Raw genomic sequence first — 21,179 nt, forward strand, 5'->3', positions numbered from 1 at the left:
CGGGGAATTGAACCCTGGTCTCCCGCGTTCCATGTGGGGAAACTAACGACGTTACTATCGAGGACTCGGTCAGAGTGGGGCTAATTCGTGATTGACAGCAATTATAACAAAAAAAAACTCATATTCTCAGCAGATAATAGCTTGAAATGAAGAAGGATTCATCTTTAAAAGTTCAGGCTTTTGAGTGCAGCAGGTGACTCAACGTTTAGTGTAATTAACGTGATAAAAGGGTACAGCAAGTAATTTTAAATTGTAATAACAATGAGAGCCAGCGGCTATTTTTTAAAAAAAGAGTTGCTCTCCCCGACGGGGAATTGAACCCTGGTCTCCCGCGTTACATGTGGAAACCTAACGACTTTACTATCGAGGACTCAGTCAAAGTGTGGCTAATTCGTGATTGACTGCAATTATAACAATAAAAACTCATATTCTCAGTAAATAATAGCTTGAAATAAAGAAGGATTCATCTTTAAAAGTTCAGGCTTTTGAGTGCAGCAGGTGACTCAGGTATGTGGATGACACTTTCGTCATTTGGCCACACGGCCTCCCAGCATTGAACCACTTCTTGGACCACATCAACTCCAGACATCCATCAATCAGATTCACCATGGAAGTGGAGAAAGATGGCAAACTACCATTCTTAGATATTCTGTTTGAGTGGAGACCTAATGGATCCTTGGGACATTCTGTCTACAGGAAAGCCACCCACACAGATTCCTACTTGAAACCAGATTCCCACCACCACCCATCTCAAAAGAATTCTCTCATCAAAACGCTATACCACAGAGCTCATGGCATTTCTGACAAACACCACCTGGCCAGTGAATTGAGACATGTACATCGGGCCCTCAGGATGAACGGATACTCTGAACGCACCATCCGACAAGCTGTTTCTCCCACCATACAGAAACAGCCACTTGAAACTCTGATCAAAACTGTCACGTTACCATACATAGCAGGCGTGACCAAAAAGATCTCCAAAATTCTAAACAAACACAAGATCCAAGTCCGATTCAGTACAGTACATAAAATCCGTGATCTAATTCCATCTGTAAAGGATGTCATCCCTGACTTGCAATACCCTGGAGTCTATAAAATGAGTTGCAGCTGTGGTGACTGTTACATTGGGGAAACGAAACGTCATGTCTCTGATCGTGTCCGCGAGCACAAGTCAGATTTGAAACACGGCAGAACTGATTCTTCGGCCGTTGCCGATCATTGCTACAACTCGGTGGGCTCTCATGAGATTGTTTTCTCCGAGACTAAGGTGCTCTGCAAACCCTCTGGCTACCATCAAAGGTTTGTACACGAAGCTATTCAGATATACAAACACAGACATAATTTCAACCGTGATAATGGGTACAAACTTAGTAATCATTGGAAAGATGTTATCAACCATGCAAAAAAGACATAATTACACATTTTTGGACCATCTTATCTGACAGGCACTATTTTACTTTACTTTACCGAGTGCTAACATCCCCAGTGTTTAACAGTACTCTCTTTATTGTTCAGCCAGCACTGGAATAAACATGGGCATTTTCGTTCTTTTCTATCATGTGTATCAACAGGTGCTTGTACTTACACATGTCCACGTACACTTGCACCCCACATTCTCTTTTGGCCTCCCCTCCCCCTCTCCGTCCAATACGTTGGCGTGTGCAGCAGTAGTTGCTTGCGCACCACCACGTCCACGCCGTTGACTCTCGTGTACCACGTCGTGCATTCTTTTGGCCCCGCCTCCCTCCCCCTCCGGATACGTTCCACGTAGCACTTCTTGCCTTCTTTTAGCCCCGCCCCCCTCCCTCCCGATACGTTCCATTGATTGGCTACCACATTCTGATGAGCTCCCCCCCCTCTCCTCCCCCCTCAACTTGCATTTAAGGGATTACATATTGAATCCTTGCTTCACTTGATGCAGTAAATCTGGCTGTGACGGTCCCACCTGATGACGGAGACTTGTGTTGCCTCGGAAACGTCGTGATTTTTATTGTTTTATTTTTATAAATTTCATTTTTTACCTACGTGACTTTACCGAAAGAACTAAGAGTAGGTGACTCAACGTTTGGTGAAATTAACGTGATGAAAGGGAACAGCAGGTAATTTTAAATTGTAATAACAATGAGAGCCAGTGGCCATTTTCTTTTTAAAAAGAGTTGCTCTCCCCGACGGAGAATTGAACCCCGGTCTCCCGCGTGACAGGCGGGGATACTAACCTCAATACTATCGAGGACTCGCTCAGAATGAGGCTGATTGTAGATTGACTGAAATTATTAGAAATAGAAATGAACCCATATACACGGCATATTACCGATTGAAATGAAAAGGGGTTAATCTTTAAAAGTTCAAGCTGGTTAGAGCAGCAGGTTACTTCACAATTGGTGAAAATCACGTGATTAAAGTCAAGAGCAAGTCCTTTTAAATTGTAATAAGAATGAGAGCCAGTGGCCATTTTTTAAAAAAGAGTTGCTCTCCCCGACAGGGAATTGAACACTGGTCTCCCGCGTTACATGTGGGGAACCTAACGACTTTACTATCGAGGACTCGGTCAGAGTGGGGCAGATTTGTGATTGACAGAAATTATAACTAGAAATAATCTCTAATACTTAATAAATAATCGTTTGAAATGAAGAAGGAGTCATCTTTAAAAGTTCAGGCTTTTTAGTGCAGCAGGTGATTTAAAGTTTGGTGAAATTAACGTTATTAAAGGGAACAGCAAGTGATTTTAAATTGTAATAACAATGAGAGCCAGTGGCCAAAACATTTTAAAAAGTGTAGTTCTCCCCGACGGGGAATTGAACCCCGGTCTCCCACGTGACAGGCGGGGATACTAACCACTATACTATAGAGGACTCGCTCAGAATTCGACTGATTCTAGATTGACTGATATTATAACAAGTAGAAATGAACCCATATACTCGGCATATTACCGATTGAAATGAAGAGGAGTTTATCTATAAAGTTTAAGCTGGTTAGAGCAGCAGGTTACCTAACAATTAGGGAAAATCACGTGATGAAAATCAAGAGCAAGTCCTTTCAAATAGTAATAACAATAAGGAGAGCCAGAGGCCAAAACATTTTTTAAAAGAGTAGTTCTTCCTGACGGGGAATTGAACCCTGGTCTCTCGCGTTCCATGTGGGGAAACTAACGACGTTACTATCGAGGACTCGGTCAGAGTGGGGCTAATTCGTGATTGACAGCAATTATAACAAAAAAAATCTCATATTCTCAGTAGATAATAGCTTGAAATGAAGAAGGATTCATCTTTAAAAGTTCAGGCTTTTGAGTGCAGCAGGTGACTCAACGTTTGGTGAAATTAACGTGATAAAAGGGAACAGCAAGTAATTTTAAATTGTAATAACAATGAGAGCCAGTGGCCATTTTCTTTTTTAAAAGAGTTGCTCTCCGCGACGGAGAATTGAACCCCGGTCGCCCGCGTGACAGGCGGGGATACTAACCACTATACTATCGAGGACTCGCTCGGAATTCGACTGATTCTAGATTGACTGATATTATAAAAAGTAGAAATGAACCCATATACTCGGCATATTACCGATTGAAATGAAGAGGGGTTTATGTTCAAAAGTTCAAGCTGGTTAGAGCAGCAGGTTACTTCACAATTGGTGAAAATCACGTGATTAAAGTCAAGAGCAAGTCCTTTTAAATTGTAATAACAATGAGAGCCAGTGGCCATTTTTTTAAAAAGAGTTGCTCTCCCCGACGGGGAATTGAACCCTGGTCTCCTGCGTTACATGTGGTGAACCTATCGACTTTATTATCGAGGACTCGGTCAGTGGGGCAGATTTGTGATTGACAGAAATTATAAATAGAAATAATCTCTAATACTTAATAAATAATCGTTTGAAATGAAGATGGATTCATCTTTAAAAGTTCAGGCTTTTGAGTGCAGCAGGTGACTCAACGTTTGGTGAAATTAACGTGATAAAAAGGAACAGCAAGTAATTTTAAATTGTAATAACAATGAGAGCCAGTGGCCAAAACATTTGAAAAGTGTAGCTCTCCCCGACGGGGAATTGAACGCCGGTCTCCCGCGTGACAGGCGGGGATACTAACCACTATACTATCGAGGACTCGCTCGGAATTCGTGTCTTTTGTTTGTGTTATGACTGCAGGTATTGCTGTCTATGCAAACATGACTCCTTGTAAAAAGGTGTCAGTTTTGTTGCCAGATAGAAGGGTAAAAAACCAATTATCATATTTTTACTGGCAAATGAGGTTCCCATAGTGTAGATGCTTGCCCCGAGCTCTCATACTCTGATGGTGCATTGTCTTTGAGTTGTGCGCCTTTTGGCGTCATCTGGTCCAACCCATGTGAGACTAGGCTCTAAGGAAAGCTGTCTCGGGTGTGGACCAATCAACTTCAAGGACAGTGCACATTATCAGAGTTATGTCTTTTGTTTGTTTTATGACTGCAGGTATTGCGGTCTATGCAAACATGACTCCTTGTAAAAAGGTGTCAGTTTTGTTGCCAGATAGAAGGGTAAAAAACCAATTATCATATTTTTACTGGCAAATGAGGTTCCCATAGTGTAGATGCTTGCCCCGAGCTCTCATACTCTGATGGTGCATTGTCTTTGAGTTGTGCGCCTTTTGGCGTCATCTGGTCCAACCCATGTGAGACTAGGCTCTAAGGAAAGCTGTCTCGGGTGTGGACCAATCAACTTCAAAGACAGTGCACATTATCAGAGTTATGTCTTTTGTTTGTATTATGACTGCAGGTATTGCGGTCTATGCAAACATGACTCCTTGTAAAAAGGTGTCAGTTTTGTTGCCAGTTAGAAGGGTAAAAAACCAATTATCATATTTTTACTGGCAAATAAGGTTCCCATAGTGTAGATGCTTGCCCCGAGCTCTCATACTCTGATGGTGCATTGTCTTTTATTTGTGCGCCTTTTGGCGTCATCTGGTCCAACCCATGTGAGACTAGGCTCTAAGGAAAGCTGTCTCGGGTGTGGACCAATCAACTTCAAGGACAGTGCACATTTTCAGAGTTATGTCTTTTGTTTGTATTATGACTGCAGGTATTGCGGTCTATGCAAACATGACTCCTTGTAAAAAGGTGTCAGTTTTGTTGCCAGATAGAAGGGTAAAAAACCAATTATCATATTTTTACTGGCAAATGAGGTTCCCATAGTGTAGATGCTTGCCCCGAGCTCTCATACTCTGATGGTGCATTGTCTTTGAGTTGTGCGCCTTTTGGCGTCATCTGGTCCAACCCATGTGAGACTAGGCTCTAAGGAAAGCTGTCTCGGGTGTGGACCAATCAACTTCAAGGACAGTTCACATTATCAGAGTTAAGTCTTTTGTTTGTATTATGACTGCAGGTATTGCGGTCTATGCAAACATGACTCCTTGTAAAAAGGTGTCAGTTTTGTTGCCAGATAGAAGGGTAAAAAACCAATTATCATATTTTTACTGGCAAATGAGGTTCCCATAGTGTAGATGCTTGCCCCGAGCTCTCATACTCTGATGGTGCATTGTCTTTGAGTTGTGCGCCTTTTGGCGTCATCTGGTCCAACCCATGTGAGACTAGGCTCTAAGGAAAGCTGTCTCGGGTGTGGACCAATCAACTTCAAGGACAGTGCACATTATCAGAGTTATGTCTTTTGTTTGTATTATGACTGCAGGTATTGCGGTCTATGCAAACATGACTCCTTGTAAAAAGGTGTCAGTTTTGTTGCCAGATAGAAGGGTAAAAAACCAATTATCATATTTTTACTGGCAAATGAGGTTCCCATAGTGTAGATGCTTGCCCCGAGCTCTCATACTCTGATGGTGCATTGTCTTTGAGTTGTGCGCCTTTTGGCGTCATCTGGTCCAACCCATGTGAGACTAGGCTCTAAGGAAAGCTGTCTCGGGTGTGGACCAATCAACTTCAAGGACAGTGCACATTATCAGAGTTATGTCTTTTGTTTGTATTATGACTGCAGGTATTGCGGTCTATGCAAACATGACTCCTTGTAAAAAGGTGTCAGTTTTGTTGCCAGATAGAAGGGTAAAAAACCAATTATCATATTTTTACTGGCAAATGAGGTTCCCATAGTGTAGATGCTTGCCCCGAGCTCTCATACTCTGATGGTGCATTGTCTTTGAGTTGTGCGCCTTTTGGCGTCATCTGGTCCAACCCATGTGAGACTAGGCTCTAAGGAAAGCTGTCTCGGGTGTGGACCAATCAACTTCAAGGACAGTGCACATTATCAGAGTTAAGTCTTTTGTTTGTATTATGACTGCAGGTATTGCGGTCTATGCAAACATGACTCCTTGTAAAAAGGTGTCAGTTTTGTTGCCAGATAGAAGGGTAAAAAACCAATGATCATATTTTTACTGGCAAATGAGGTTCCCATAGTGTAGATGCTTGCCCCGAGCTCTCATACTCTGATGGTGCATTGTCTTTGAGTTGTGCGCCTTTTGGCGTCATCTGGTCCAACCCATGTGAGACTAGGCTCTAAGGAAAGCTGTCTCGGGTGTGGACCAATCAACTTCAAGGACAGTGCACATTATCAGAGTTATGTCTTTTGTTTGTATTATGACTGCAGGTATTGCGGTCTATGCAAACATGACTCCTTGTAAAAAGGTGTCAGTTTTGTTGCCAGATAGAAGGGTAAAAAACCAATTATCATATTTTTACTGGCAAATGAGGTTCCCATAGTGTAGATGCTTGCCCCGAGCTCTCATACTCTGATGGTGCATTGTCTTTGAGTTGTGCGCCTTTTGGCGTCATCTGGTCCAACCCATGTGAGACTAGGCTCTAAGGAAAGCTGTCTCGGGTGTGGACCAATCAACTTCAAGGACAGTTCACATTATCAGAGTTAAGTCTTTTGTTTGTATTATGACTGCAGGTATTGCGGTCTATGCAAACATGACTCCTTGTAAAAAGGTGTCAGTTTTGTTGCCAGATAGAAGGGTAAAAAACCAATTATCATATTTTTACTGGCAAATGAGGTTCCCATAGTGTAGATGCTTGCCCCGAGCTCTCATACTCTGATGGTGCATTGTCTTTGAGTTGTGCGCCTTTTGGCGTCATCTGGTCCAACCCATGTGAGACTAGGCTCTAAGGAAAGCTGTCTCGGGTGTGGACCAATCAACTTCAAGGACAGTTCACATTATCAGAGTTAAGTCTTTTGTTTGTATTATGACTGCAGGTATTGCGGTCTATGCAAACATGACTCCTTGTAAAAAGGTGTCAGTTTTGTTGCCAGATAGAAGGGTAAAAAACCAATTATCATATTTTTACTGGCAAATGAGGTTCCCATAGTGTAGATGCTTGCCCCGAGCTCTCATACTCTGATGGTGCATTGTCTTTGAGTTGTGCGCCTTTTGGCGTCATCTGGTCCAACCCATGTGAGACTAGGCTCTAAGGAAAGCTGTCTCGGGTGTGGACCAATCAACTTCAAGGACAGTGCACATTATCAGAGTTATGTCTTTTGTTTGTATTATGACTGCAGGTATTGCGGTCTATGCAAACATGACTCCTTGTAAAAAGGTGTCAGTTTTGTTGCCAGATAGAAGGGTAAAAAACCAATTATCATATTTTTACTGGCAAATGAGGTTCCCATAGTGTAGATGCTTGCCCCGAGCTCTCATACTCTGATGGCGCATTGTCTTTGAGTTGTGCGCCTTTTGGCGTCATCTGGTCCAACCCATGTGAGACTAGGCTCTAAGGAAAGCTGTCTCGGGTGTGGACCAATCAACTTCAAGGACAGTTCACATTATCAGAGTTAAGTCTTTTGTTTGTATTATGACTGCAGGTATTGCGGTCTATGCAAACATGACTCCTTGTAAAAAGGTGTCAGTTTTGTTGCCAGATAGAAGGGTAAAAAACCAATTATCATATTTTTACTGGCAAATGAGGTTCCCATAGTGTAGATGCTTGCCCCGAGCTCTCATACTCTGATGGTGCATTGTCTTTGAGTTGTGCGCCTTTTGGCGTCATCTGGTCCAACCCATGTGAGACTAGGCTCTAAGGAAAGCTGTCTCGGGTGTGGACCAATCAACTTCAAGGACAGTGCACATTATCAGAGTTATGTCTTTTGTTTGTATTATGACTGCAGGTATTGCGGTCTATGCAAACATGACTCCTTGTAAAAAGGTGTCAGTTTTGTTGCCAGATAGAAGGGTAAAAAACCAATTATCATATTTTTACTGGCAAATGAGGTTCCCATAGTGTAGATGCTTGCCCCGAGCTCTCATACTCTGATGGTGCATTGTCTTTGAGTTGTGCGCCTTTTGGCGTCATCTGGTCCAACCCATGTGAGACTAGGCTCTAAGGAAAGCTGTCTCGGGTGTGGATCAATCAACTTCAAGGACAGTGCACATTATCAGAGTTATGTCTTTTGTTTGTATTATGACTGCAGGTATTGCGGTCTATGCAAACATGACTCCTTGTAAAAAGGTGTCAGTTTTGTTGCCAGATAGAAGGGTAAAAAACCAATTATCATATTTTTACTGGCAAATGAGGTTCCCATAGTGTAGATGCTTGCCGCGAGCTCTCATACTCTGATGGTGCATTGTCTTTGAGTTGTGCGCCTTTTGGCGTCATCTGGTCCAACCCATGTGAGACTAGGCTCTAAGGAAAGCTGTCTCGGGTGTGGACCAATCAACTTCAAGGACAGTGCACATTATCAGAGTTAAGTCTTTTGTTTGTATTATGACTGCAGGTATTGCGGTCTATGCAAACATGACTCCTTGTAAAAAGGTGTCAGTTTTGTTGCCAGATAGAAGGGTAAAAAACCAATTATCATATTTTTACTGGCAAATGAGGTTCCCATAGTGTAGATGCTTGCCCCGAGCTCTCATACTCTGATGGTGCATTGTCTTTGAGTTGTGCGCCTTTTGGCGTCATCTGGTCCAACCCATGTGAGACTAGGCTCTAAGGAAAGCTGTCTCGGGTGTGGACCAATCAACTTCAAGGACAGTGCACATTATCAGAGTTAAGTCTTTTGTTTGTATTATGACTGCAGGTATTGCGGTCTATGCAAACATGACTCCTTGTAAAAAGGTGTCAGTTTTGTTGCCAGATAGAAGGGTAAAAAACCAATTATCATATTTTTACTGGCAAATAAGGTTCCCATAGTGTAGATGCTTGCCCCGAGCTCTCATACTCTGATGGTGCATTGTCTTTTTTTTGTGCGCCTTTTGGCGTCATCTGGTCCAACCCATGTGAGACTAGGCTCTAAGGAAAGCTGTCTCGGGTGTGGACCAATCAACTTCAAGGACAGTGCACATTTTCAGAGTTATGTCTTTTGTTTGTATTATGACTGCAGGTATTGCGGTCTATGCAAACATGACTCCTTGTAAAAAGGTGTCAGTTTTGTTGCCAGATAGAAGGGTAAAAAACCAATTATCATATTTTTACTGGCAAATGAGGTTCCCATAGTGTAGATGCTTGCCCCGAGCTCTCATACTCTGATGGTGCATTGTCTTTGAGTTGTGCGCCTTTTGGCGTCATCTGGTCCAACCCATGTGAGACTAGGCTCTAAGGAAAGCTGTCTCGGGTGTGGACCAATCAACTTCAAGGACAGTTCACATTATCAGAGTTAAGTCTTTTGTTTGTATTATGACTGCAGGTATTGCGGTCTATGCAAACATGACTCCTTGTAAAAAGGTGTCAGTTTTGTTGCCAGATAGAAGGGTAAAAAACCAATTATCATATTTTTACTGGCAAATGAGGTTCCCATAGTGTAGATGCTTGCCCCGAGCTCTCATACTCTGATGGTGCATTGTCTTTGAGTTGTGCGCCTTTTGGCGTCATCTGGTCCAACCCATGTGAGACTAGGCTCTAAGGAAAGCTGTCTCGGGTGTGGACCAATCAACTTCAAGGACAGTGCACATTATCAGAGGTATGTCTTTTGTTTGTATTATGACTGCAGGTATTGCGGTCTATGCAAACATGACTCCTTGTAAAAAGGTGTCAGTTTTGTTGCCAGATAGAAGGGTAAAAAACCAATTATCATATTTTTACTGGCAAATGAGGTTCCCATAGTGTAGATGCTTGCCCCGAGCTCTCATACTCTGATGGTGCATTGTCTTTGAGTTGTGCGCCTTTTGGCGTCATCTGGTCCAACCCATGTGAGACTAGGCTCTAAGGAAAGCTGTCTCGGGTGTGGACCAATCAACTTCAAGGACAGTGCACATTATCAGAGTTATGTCTTTTGTTTGTATTATGACTGCAGGTATTGCGGTCTATGCAAACATGACTCCTTGTAAAAAGGTGTCAGTTTTGTTGCCAGATAGAAGGGTAAAAAACCAATTATCATATTTTTACTGGCAAATGAGGTTCCCATAGTGTAGATGCTTGCCCCGAGCTCTCATACTCTGATGGTGCATTGTCTTTGAGTTGTGCGCCTTTTGGCGTCATCTGGTCCAACCCATGTGAGACTAGGCTCTAAGGAAAGCTGTCTCGGGTGTGGACCAATCAACTTCAAGGACAGTGCACATTATCAGAGTTAAGTCTTTTGTTTGTATTATGACTGCAGGTATTGCGGTCTATGCAAACATGACTCCTTGTAAAAAGGTGTCAGTTTTGTTGCCAGATAGAAGGGTAAAAAACCAATGATCATATTTTTACTGGCAAATGAGGTTCCCATAGTGTAGATGCTTGCCCCGAGCTCTCATACTCTGATGGTGCATTGTCTTTGAGTTGTGCGCCTTTTGGCGTCATCTGGTCCAACCCATGTGAGACTAGGCTCTAAGGAAAGCTGTCTCGGGTGTGGACCAATCAACTTCAAGGACAGTGCACATTATCAGAGTTATGTCTTTTGTTTGTATTATGACTGCAGGTATTGCGGTCTATGCAAACATGACTCCTTGTAAAAAGGTGTCAGTTTTGTTGCCAGATAGAAGGGTACAAAACCAATTATCATATTTTTACTGGCAAATGAGGTTCCCATAGTGTAGATGCTTGCCCCGAGCTCTCATACTCTGATGGTGCATTGTCTTTGAGTTGTGCGCCTTTTGGCGTCATCTGGTCCAACCCATGTGAGACTAGGCTCTAAGGAAAGCTGTCTCGGGTGTGGACCAATCAACTTCAAGGACAGTTCACATTATCAGAGTTAAGTCTTTTGTTTGTATTATGACTGCAGGTATTGCGGTCTATGCAAACATGACTCCTTGTAAAAAGGTGTCAGTTTTGTTGCCAGATAGAAGGGTAAAAAACCAATTATCATATTTTTACTGGCAAATGAGGTTCCCATAGTGTAGATGCTTGCCCCGAGCTCTCATACTCTGATGGTGCATTGTCTTTGAGTTGTGCGCCTTTTGGCGTCATCTGGTCCAACCCATGTGAGACTAGGCTCTAAGGAAAGCTGTCTCGGGTGTGGACCAATCAACTTCAAGGACAGTTCACATTATCAGAGTTAAGTCTTTTGTTTGTATTATGACTGCAGGTATTGCGGTCTATGCAAACATGACTCCTTGTAAAAAGGTGTCAGTTTTGTTGCCAGATAGAAGGGTAAAAAACCAATTATCATATTTTTACTGGCAAATGAGGTTCCCATAGTGTAGATGCTTGCCCCGAGCTCTCATACTCTGATGGTGCATTGTCTTTGAGTTGTGCGCCTTTTGGCGTCATCTGGTCCAACCCATGTGAGACTAGGCTCTAAGGAAAGCTGTCTCGGGTGTGGACCAATCAACTTCAAGGACAGTGCACATTATCAGAGTTATGTCTTTTGTTTGTATTATGACTGCAGGTATTGCGGTCTATGCAAACATGACTCCTTGTAAAAAGGTGTCAGTTTTGTTGCCAGATAGAAGGGTAAAAAACCAATTATCATATTTTTACTGGCAAATGAGGTTCCCATAGTGTAGATGCTTGCCCCGAGCTCTCATACTCTGATGGCGCATTGTCTTTGAGTTGTGCGCCTTTTGGCGTCATCTGGTCCAACCCATGTGAGACTAGGCTCTAAGGAAAGCTGTCTCGGGTGTGGACCAATCAACTTCAAGGACAGTTCACATTATCAGAGTTAAGTCTTTTGTTTGTATTATGACTGCAGGTATTGCGGTCTATGCAAACATGACTCCTTGTAAAAAGGTGTCAGTTTTGTTGCCAGATAGAAGGGTAAAAAACCAATTATCATATTTTTACTGGCAAATGAGGTTCCCATAGTGTAGATGCTTGCCCCGAGCTCTCATACTCTGATGGTGCATTGTCTTTGAGTTGTGCGCCTTTTGGCGTCATCTGGTCCAACCCATGTGAGACTAGGCTCTAAGGAAAGCTGTCTCGGGTGTGGACCAATCAACTTCAAGGACAGTGCACATTATCAGAGTTATGTCTTTTGTTTGTATTATGACTGCAGGTATTGCGGTCTATGCAAACATGACTCCTTGTAAAAAGGTGTCAGTTTTGTTGCCAGATAGAAGGGTAAAAAACCAATTATCATATTTTTACTGGCAAATGAGGTTCCCATAGTGTAGATGCTTGCCCCGAGCTCTCATACTCTGATGGTGCATTGTCTTTGAGTTGTGCGCCTTTTGGCGTCATCTGGTCCAACCCATGTGAGACTAGGCTCTAAGGAAAGCTGTCTCGGGTGTGGATCAATCAACTTCAAGGACAGTGCACATTATCAGAGTTATGTCTTTTGTTTGTATTATGACTGCAGGTATTGCGGTCTATGCAAACATGACTCCTTGTAAAAAGGTGTCAGTTTTGTTGCCAGATAGAAGGGTAAAAAACCAATTATCATATTTTTACTGGCAAATGAGGTTCCCATAGTGTAGATGCTTGCCCCGAGCTCTCATACTCTGATGGTGCATTGTCTTTGAGTTGTGCGCCTTTTGGCGTCATCTGGTCCAACCCATGTGAGACTAGGCTCTAAGGAAAGCTGTCTCGGGTGTGGACCAATCAACTTCAAGGACAGTGCACATTATCAGAGTTAAGTCTTTTGTTTGTATTATGACTGCAGGTATTGCGGTCTATGCAAACATGACTCCTTGTAAAAAGGTGTCAGTTTTGTTGCCAGATAGAAGGGTAAAAAACCAATTATCATATTTTTACTGGCAAATGAGGTTCCCATAGTGTAGATGCTTGCCCCGAGCTCTCATACTCTGATGGTGCATTGTCTTTGAGTTGTGCGCCTTTTGGCGTCATCTGGTCCAACCCATGTGAGACTAGGCTCTAAGGAAAGCTGTCTCGGGTGTGGACCAATCAACTTCAAGGACAGTGCACATTATCAGAGTTAAGTCTTTTGTTTGTATTATGACTGCAGGTATTGCGGTCTATGCAAACATGACTCCTTGTAAAAAGGTGTCAGTTTTGTTGCCAGATAGAAGGGTAAAAAACCAATTATCATATTTTTACTGGCAAATGAGGTTCCCATAGTGTAGATGCTTGCCCCGAGCTCTCATACTCTGATGGTGCATTGTCTTTGAGTTGTGCGCCTTTTGGCGTCATCTGGTCCAACCCATGTGAGACTAGGCTCTAAGGAAAGCTGTCTCGGGTGTGGACCAATCAACTTCAAGGACAGTGCACATTATCAGAGTTATGTCTTTTGTTTGTATTATGACTGCAGGTATTGCGGTCTATGCAAACATGACTCCTTGTAAAAAGGTGTCAGTTTTGTTGCCAGATAGAAGGGTAAAAAAACAATTATCATATTTTTACTGGCAAATGAGGTTCCCATAGTGTAGATGCTTGCCCCGAGCTCTCATACTCTGATGGTGCATTGTCTTTGAGTTGTGCGCCTTTTGGCGTCATCTGGTCCAACCCATGTGAGACTAGGCTCTAAGGAAAGCTGTCTCGGGTGTGGACCAATCAACTTCAAGGACAGTGCACATTATCAGAGTTATGTCTTTTGTTTGTATTATGACTGCAGGTATTGCGGTCTATGCAAACATGACTCCTTGTAAAAAGGTGTCAGTTTTGTTGCCAGATAGAAGGGTAAAAAACCAATTATCATATTTTTACTGGCAAATGAGGTTCCCATAGTGTAGATGCTTGCCCCGAGCTCTCATACTCTGATGGTGCATTGTCTTTGAGTTGTGCGCCTTTTGGCGTCATCTGGTCCAACCCATGTGAGACTAGGCTCTAAGGAAAGCTGTCTCGGGTGTGGACCAATCAACTTCAAGGACAGTGCACATTATCAGAGTTATGTCTTTTGTTTGTATTATGACTGCAGGTATTGCGGTCTATACAAACATGACTCCTTGTAAAAAGGTGTCAGTTTTGTTGCCAGATAGAAGGGTAAAAAACCAATTATCATATTTTTACTGGCAAATGAGGTTCCCATAGTGTAGATGCTTGCCCCGAGCTCTCATACTCTGATGGTGCATTGTCTTTGAGTTGTGCGCCTTTTGGCGTCATCTGGTCCAACCCATGTGAGACTAGGCTCTAAGGAAAGCTGTCTCGGGTGTGGACCAATCAACTTCAAGGACAGTGCACATTATCAGAGTTAAGTCTTTTGTTTGTATTATGACTGCAGGTATTGCGGTCTATGCAAACATGACTCCTTGTAAAAAGGTGTCAGTTTTGTTGCCAGATAGAAGGGTAAAAAACCAATTATCATATTTTTACTGGCAAATGAGGTTCCCATAGTGTAGATGCTTGCCCCGAGCTCTCATACTCTGATGGTGCATTGTCTTTGAGTTGTGCGCCTTTTGGCGTCATCTGGTCCAACCCATGTGAGACTAGGCTCTAAGGAAAGCTGTCTCGGGTGTGGACCAATCAACTTCAAGGACAGTGCACATTATCAGAGTTATGTCTTTTGTTTGTATTATGACTGCAGGTATTGCGGTCTATGCAAACATGACTCCTTGTAAAAAGGTGTCAGTTTTGTTGCCAGATAGAAGGGTAAAAAACCAATTATCATATTTTTACTGGCAAATGAGGTTCCCATAGTGTAGATGCTTGCCCCGAGCTCTCATACTCTGATGGTGCATTGTCTTTGAGTTGTGCGCCTTTTGGCGTCATCTGGTCCAACCCATGTGAGACTAGGCTCTAAGGAAAGCTGTCTCGGGTGTGGACCAATCAACTTCAAGGACAGTGCACATTATCAGAGTTAAGTCTTTTGTTTGTATTATGACTGCAGGTATTGCGGTCTATGCAAACATGACTCCTTGTAAAAAGGTGTCAGTTTTGTTGCCAGATAGAAGGGTAAAAAACCAATTATCATATTTTTACTGGCAAATGAGGTTCCCATAGTGTAGATGCTTGCCCCGAGCTCTCATACTCTGATGGTGCATTGTCTTTGAGTTGTGCGCCTTTTGGCGTCATCTGGTCCAACCCATGTGAGACTAGGCTCTAAGGAAAGCTGTCTCGGGTGTGGACCAATCAACTTCAAGGACAGTGCACATTATCAGAGTTAAGTCTTTTGTTTGTATTATGACTGCAGGTATTGCGGTCTATGCAAACATGACTCCTTGTAAAAAGGTGTCAGTTTTGTTGCCAGATAGAAGGGTAAAAAACCAATTATCATATTTTTACTGGCAAATGAGGTTCCCATAGTGTAGATGCTTGCCCCGAGCTCTCATACTCTGATGGTGCATTGTCTTTGAGTTGTGCGCCTTTTGGCGTCATCTGGTCCAACCCATGTGAGACTAGGCTCTAAGGAAAGCTGTCTCGGGTGTGGACCAATCAACTTCAAGGACAGTGCACATTATCAGAGTTAAGTCTTTTGTTTGTATTATGACTGCAGGTATTGCGGTCTATGCAAACATGACTCCTTGTAAAAAGGTGTCAGTTTTGTTGCCAGATAGAAGGGTAAAAAACCAATTATCATATTTTTACTGGCAAATGAGGTTCCCATAGTGTAGATGCTTGCCCCGAGCTCTCATACTCTGATGGTGCATTGTCTTTGAGTTGTGCGCCTTTTGGCGTCATCTGGTCCAACCCATGTGAGACTAGGCTCTAAGGAAAGCTGTCTCGGGTGTGGACCAATCAACTTCAAGGACAGTGCACATTATCAGAGTTATGTCTTTTGTTTGTATTATGACTGCAGGTATTGCGGTCTATGCAAACATGACTCCTTGTAAAAAGGTGTCAGTTTTGTTGCCAGATAGAAGGGTAAAAAAACAATTATCATATTTTTACTGGCAAATGAGGTTCCCATAGTGTAGATGCTTGCCCCGAGCTCTCATACTCTGATGGTGCATTGTCTTTGAGTTGTGCGCCTTTTGGCGTCATCTGGTCCAACCCATGTGAGACTAGGCTCTAAGGAAAGCTGTCTCGGGTGTGGACCAATCAACTTCAAGGACAGTGCACATTATCAGAGTTATGTCTTTTGTTTGTATTATGACTGCAGGTATTGCGGTCTATGCAAACATGACTCCTTGTAAAAAGGTGTCAGTTTTGTTGCCAGATAGAAGGGTAAAAAACCAATTATCATATTTTTACTGGCAAATGAGGTTCCCATAGTGTAGATGCTTGCCCCGAGCTCTCATACTCTGATGGTGCATTGTCTTTGAGTTGTGCGCCTTTTGGCGTCATCTGGTCCAACCCATGTGAGACTAGGCTCTAAGGAAAGCTGTCTCGGGTGTGGACCAATCAACTTCAAGGACAGTGCACATTATCAGAGTTATGTCTTTTGTTTGTATTATGACTGCAGGTATTGCGGTCTATAGCAAACATGACTCCTTGTAAAAAGGTGTCAGTTTTGTTGCCAGATAGAAGGGTAAAAAACCAATTATCATATTTTTACTGGCAAATGAGGTTCCCATAGTGTAGATGCTTGCCCCGAGCTCTCATACTCTGATGGTGCATTGTCTTTGAGTTGTGCGCCTTTTGGCGTCATCTGGTCCAACCCATGTGAGACTAGGCTCTAAGGAAAGCTGTCTCGGGTGTGGACCAATCAACTTCAAGGACAGTGCACATTATCAGAGTTAAGTCTTTTGTTTGTATTATGACTGCAGGTATTGCGGTCTATGCAAACATGACTCCTTGTAAAAAGGTGTCAGTTTTGTTGCCAGATAGAAGGGTAAAAAACCAATTATCATATTTTTTACTGGCAAATGAGGTTCCCATAGTGTAGATGCTTGCCCCGAGCTCTCATACTCTGATGGTGCATTGTCTTTGAGTTGTGCGCCTTTTGGCGTCATCTGGTCCAACCCATGTGAGACTAGGCTCTAAGGAAAGCTGTCTCGGGTGTGGACCAATCAACTTCAAGGACAGTGCACATTATCAGAGTTAAGTCTTTTGTTTGTATTATGACTGCAGGTATTGCGGTCTATGCAAACATGACTCCTTGTAAAAAGGTGTCAGTTTTGTTGCCAGATAGAAGGGTAAAAAACCAATTATCATATTTTTACTGGCAAATGAGGTTCCCATAGTGTAGATGCTTGCCCCGAGCTCTCATACTCTGATGGTGCATTGTCTTTGAGTTGTGCGCCTTTTGGCGTCATCTGGTCCAACCCATGTGAGACTAGGCTCTAAGGAAAGCTGTCTCGGGTGTGGACCAATCAACTTCAAGGACAGTGCACATTATCAGAGTTAAGTCTTTTGTTTGTATTATGACTGCAGGTATTGCGGTCTATGCAAACATGACTCCTTGTAAAAAGGTGTCAGTTTTGTTGCCAGATAGAAGGGTAAAAAACCAATTATCATATTTTTACTGGCAAATGAGGTTCCCATAGTGTAGATGCTTGCCCCGAGCTCTCATACTCTGATGGTGCATTGTCTTTGAGTTGTGCGCCTTTTGGCGTCATCTGGTCCAACCCATGTGAGACTAGGCTCTAAGGAAAGCTGTCTCGGGTGTGGACCAATCAACTTCAAGGACAGTGCACATTATCAGAGTTAAGTCTTTTGTTTGTATTATGACTGCAGGTATTGCGGTCTATGCAAACATGACTCCTTGTAAAAAGGTGTCAGTTTTGTTGCCAGATAGAAGGGTAAAAAAACAATTATCATATTTTTACTGGCAAATGAGGTTCCCATAGTGTAGATGCTTGCCCCGAGCTCTCATACTCTGATGGTGCATTGTCTTTGAGTTGTGCGCCTTTTGGCGTCATCTGGTCCAACCCATGTGAGACTAGGCTCTAAGGAAAGCTGTCTCGGGTGTGGACCAATCAACTTCAAGGACAGTGCACATTATCAGAGTTATGTCTTTTGTTTGTATTATGACTGCAGGTATTGCGGTCTATGCAAACATGACTCCTTGTAAAAAGGTGTCAGTTTTGTGTCCAGATAGAAGGGTAAAAAACCAATTATCATATTTTTACTGGCAAATGAGGTTCCCATAGTGTAGATGCTTGCCCCGAGCTCTCATACTCTGATGGTGCATTGTCTTTGAGTTGTGCGCCTTTTGGCGTCATCTGGTCCAACCCATGTGAGACTAGGCTCTAAGGAAAGCTGTCTCGGGTGTGGACCAATCAACTTCAAGGACAGTGCACATTATCAGAGTTATGTCTTTTGTTTGTATTATGACTGCAGGTATTGCGGTCTATGCAAACATGACTCCTTGTAAAAAGGTGTCAGTTTTGTTGCCAGATAGAAGGGTAAAAAAACAATTATCATATTTTTACTGGCAAATGAGGTTCCCATAGTGTAGATGCTTGCCCCGAGCTCTCATACTCTGATGGGGCATTGTCTTTGAGTTGTGCGCCTTTTGGCGTCATCTGGTCCAACCCATGTGAGACTAGGCTCTAAGGAAAGCTGTCTCGGGTGTGGACCAATCAACTTCAAGGACAGTGCACATTATCAGAGTTATGTCTTTTGTTTGTATTATGACTGCAGGTATTGCGGTCTATGCAAACATGACTCCTTGTAAAAAGGTGTCAGTTTTGTTGCCAGATAGAAGGGTAAAAAACCAATTATCATATTTTTACTGGCAAATGAGGTTCCCATAGTGTAGATGCTTGCCCCGAGCTCTCATACTCTGATGGTGCATTGTCTTTGAGTTGTGCGCCTTTTGGCGTCATCTGGTCCAACCCATGTGAGACTAGGCTCTAAGGAAAGCTGTCTCGGGTGTGGACCAATCAACTTCAAGGACAGTGCACATTATCAGAGTTATGTCTTTTGTTTGTATTATGACTGCAGGTATTGCGGTCTATGCAAACATGACTCCTTGTAAAAAGGTGTCAGTTTTGTTGCCAGATAGAAGGGTAAAAAAACAATTATCATATTTTTACTGGCAAATGAGGTTCCCATAGTGTAGATGCTTGCCCCGAGCTCTCATACTCTGATGGTGCATTGTCTTTGAGTTGTGCGCCTTTTGGCGTCATCTGGTCCAACCCATGTGAGACTAGGCTCTAAGGAAAGCTGTCTCGGATGTGGACCAATCAACTTCAAGGACAGTGCACATTATCAGATTTATGTCTTTTGTTTGTATTATGACTGCAGGTATTGCGGTCTATGCAAACATGACTCCTTGTAAAAAGGTGTCAGTTTTGTTGCCAGATAGAAGGGTAAAAAACCAATTATCATATTTTACTGGCAAATGAGGTTCCCATAGTGTAGATGCTTGCCCCGAGCTCTCATACTCTGATGGTGCATTGTCTTTGAGTTGTGCGCCTTTTGGCGTCATCTGGTCCAACCCATGTGAGACTAGGCTCTAAGGAAAGCTGTCTCGGGTGTGGACCAATCAACTTCAAGGACAGTGCACATTATCAGAGTTATGTCTTTTGTTTGTATTATGACTGCAGGTATTGCGGTCTATGCAAACATGACTCCTAGTAAAAAGGTGTCAGTTTTGTTGCCAGATAGAAGGGTAAAAAAACAATTATCATATTTTTACTGGCAAATGAGGTTCCCATAGTGTAGATGCTTGCCCCGAGCTCTCATACTCTGATGGTGCATTGTCTTTGAGTTGTGCGCCTTTTGGCGTCATCTGGTCCAACCCATGTGAGACTAGGCGCTAAGGAAAGCTGTCTCGGGTGTGGACCAATCAACTTCAAGGACAGTGCACATTATCAGAGTTATGTCTTTTGTTTGTATTATGACTGCAGGTATTGCGGTCTATGCAAACATGACTCCTTGTAAAAAGGTGTCAGTTTTGTTGCCAGATAGAAGGGTAAAAAACCAATTATCATATTTTACTGGCAAATGAGGTTCCCATAGTGTAGATGCTTGCCCCGAGCTCTCATACTCTGATGGTGCATTGTCTTTGAGTTGTGCGCCTTTTGGCGTCATCTGGTCCAACCCATGTGAGACTAGGCTCTAAGGAAAGCTGTCTCGGGTGTGGACCAATCAACTTCAAGGACAGTGCACATTATCAGAGTTATGTCTTTTGTTTGTATTATGACTGCAGGTATTGCGGTCTATGCAAACATGACTCCTAGTAAAAAGGTGTCAGTTTTGTTGCCAGATAGAAGGGTAAAAAAACAATTATCATATTTTTACTGGCAAATGAGGTTCCCATAGTGTAGATGCTTGCCCCGAGCTCTCATACTCTGATGGTGCATTGTCTTTGAGTTGTGCGCCTTTTGGCGTCATCTGGTCCAACCCATGTGAGACTAGGCGCTAAGGAAAGCTGTCTCGGGTGTGGACCAATCAACTTCAAGGACAGTGCACATTATCAGAGTTATGTCTTTTGTTTGTATTATGACTGCAGGTATTGCGGTCTATGCAAACATGACTCCTTGTAAAAAGGTGTCAGTTTTGTTGCCAGATAGAAGGGTAAAAAAACAATTATCATATTTTTACTGGCAAATGAGGTTCCCATAGTGTAGATGCTTGCCCCGAGCTCTCATACTCTGATGGTGCATTGTCTTTGAGTTGTGCGCCTTTTGGCGTCATCTAGTCCAACCCATGTGAGACTAGGCTCTAAGGAAAGCTGTCTCGGGTGTGGACCAATCAACTTCAAGGACAGTGCACATTATCAGAGTTATGTCTTTTGTTTGTATTATGACTGCAGGTATTGCGGTCTATGCAAACATGACTCCTTGTAAAAAGGTGTCAGTTTTGTTGCCAGATAGAAGGGTAAAAAACCAATTATCATGTTTTTACTGGCAAATGAGGTTCCCATAGTGTAGAAATAATCTCTAATACTAAATATATAATCGCTTGAAATGAAGAAGGATTTATCTTTAAAATTTCAGGCTTTTGAGTGCACCAGGTGATTTAACGTTTGGTGAAATTAACGTTATAAAAGGGAACAGCAAGTGATTTTAAATTGTAATAACAATGAGAGCCAGTGGCCAAAACATTTTAAAAAGTGTAGCTCTCCCCGACGGGGAATTGAACCCCGGTCTCCCGCGTGACAGGCGGGGATACTAACCACTATACTATCGAGGA

General features: G+C 42.8%; 1 non-coding gene across 1 annotated transcript; it reads right to left on the reverse strand.

Moving 5' to 3' along the window:
• Nucleotides 1-21,107: 21,107 nt before the first annotated feature.
• On the reverse strand, nt 21,108-21,179 carry TRNAD-GUC (transfer RNA aspartic acid (anticodon GUC)). The gene has a single exon. It is a non-coding gene; the product is annotated as a tRNA-Asp (tRNA).

The sequence above is a fragment of the Lampetra fluviatilis genome, chromosome 66, assembly GCF_964198595.1.
Source record: "Lampetra fluviatilis chromosome 66, kcLamFluv1.1, whole genome shotgun sequence".
NCBI classification, from domain to species: domain Eukaryota; kingdom Metazoa; phylum Chordata; class Hyperoartia; order Petromyzontiformes; family Petromyzontidae; genus Lampetra; species Lampetra fluviatilis.